We start from the raw sequence: 2,243 nt of genomic DNA, 5'->3' as shown, positions 1-2,243 counted from the left end.
CTTCTTATATTCCTATATTTCATTTTCATAAAATTGGATCTACCAAACACATAGTTTTGTTTTCTATGTTTTTAGAAAAACTCAGCTATCAAACATAGTTGTCAAATTTCTAAATTCAGTAGGATTATGGCCACACCTTATTAAAATAGACATTATATATCTTGAAATTGACTTTTGTCAAATTCTCTCACCTTTTGTTTATTATGATGGGTAGTCATTTAGGATAATATTTTGGTTAGATTACAAGTTTAGTTTTTAATTTTTAATTTTATGTTTGTTTGGTCTATAAATTTTAAAAAGTGTCTAATAAGTTCATGAACTTTTAGCGTTGTGTCCAATAAATTCAAGAACGTTAAAAAATGTATGTTAGATTCCTTAATATTCTATATTTTGTCGAATAGATTTCTAAATTTTTAATTATGTGTTTAAATTTTTAGAAATTATTTGATCTATTAAATATAAATTCGGATTTTATATCTAATGGAACACGTTAATTTAGAATTTTGAAAAAAATTAGAAGTTCAATGACTAAATTTACAATTTTGGATATTTAAGGGCCAAATAGACAAAATATTCAAAGTTAAGGGACTAAATTGTACAAAATTAAATTTTTTATCTATTACATCAATTAATTTCTAATATATCAAATATTTATTGAATACAAAATTGAAAGTTGAAAGTTCAAGAAACTATTTAGTTCAACATTGAAAATTTTGGAATTTATTAGACATTTAAAAAAAATTAAAAATCAAATAAACAAACTTAAAAATTGAGGAATTAAATTTATAATTTAACCTTTTTGTTATTTATTACAAAATTTAAGCCTTGTTTCATGGATCTAACTTCTAACTTTTGAACTCTATATGTTGTCAAATTAAGGAGATGCAATAAATAAAATACATATTTTTCTAGTTGATGTTTTATTTTGACACCCTTTTTTCCTAAACTAACCAAAAATATATTTGACAATCAATTGGGACTTTTTTCCTTCAAAATCATTAGTTTCTTAAATTCTACCTTTAACCTCTTACAAAAAGTATGAGTCTCATGTTTGGTATCAAATATTAGAAAATAATAATGACCATGGACCTAACTTAATTTACAATAAAGTTCTTTATAAAACTAAAGTCCCTTGGTAACTATGTCGTTTTTTATTTTTGATTTTTAAAAATTAAATCTATTTGATCTCAATTTCTTACAAGGATTTACATCTTTCTTAAGTATAATAATTGAATTGTTAGCAAATTCTAAAAATAAAAACAATTTTTTTGAAACTACTTTTTTTTAGTTTTCAAATTTTGGTTTAGTTTTTTAAAATATTGATTTAAGGATGATATGAGTGTTTATAGATTTAATTTTCAAAAATTAAAAACAAAAAATCAAATAGTTATCAAATGAGACATAACATTTTCTCATAGTTACATGTACTACTTTTTTTAGGGTGCTGGTTAAAATCTCCATGTCCCATTTGTTGTATTTAATTAAAAAGAAAAAAAAATTTATCAAGCTTACTTTGAAATTTATATCCATATTTAATTATGATATTAACAAATAAAATCATTCATACAAAAGTTTAGAGTTTGAATTGGGATACCTAGGACTAAAAATTGATTTTTACTTGCTCTTTTTTCACCATATGCAAAATTTATTTATTTATTTTGGAAATTTCTTGATTTCCCCCTAAGTAGGGTTTTTACATTTCAACTAAATTCATCATGTATATTATTTCATGGTTTTAATCCAACAAAATTTACCGGCAAACTTGTCAAAGTTGAATCAAATCAAATCGTTGCCATAAAATTAATGGACTAATATTCATTTTATCTTATATGAAATCAAATTATCCAATATATGTTATTGAAGCTTCCTAAATTCATTAAGTTGTAAGGATTTATTCCTTCCAAATTTATTTTGGTACTAAATGCCACTAAATTATTTCTTAAATTGAATAAGGGTGGTTTTTTTTTTTTTTTTTTTTAAATTATTTTTACTATCTGATTCCACATTTGGATAAGAGTTGTTTTCAAATATAGAAAAGTGAGACAAATTATTTATAAATATAGCAAAATGTCACTATCTATCAGTGATAGACAATGATAGACATTACTGATAAACATTTATTTGTGTCAGTGATAGGCATTGATAGATGTGATAGATAATGATATTTTGTTATATTTATAAAAATTTCTAGTGGTTTTTTCATTTAAAGTAATTATCCTTTGGATAAAATAAATTTTGATTTA

This window comes from Benincasa hispida, chromosome 8, assembly GCF_009727055.1.
Source record: "Benincasa hispida cultivar B227 chromosome 8, ASM972705v1, whole genome shotgun sequence".
Lineage (NCBI taxonomy): Eukaryota > Viridiplantae > Streptophyta > Magnoliopsida > Cucurbitales > Cucurbitaceae > Benincasa > Benincasa hispida.
Note: the sequence above shows the minus strand (reverse complement) of the source record.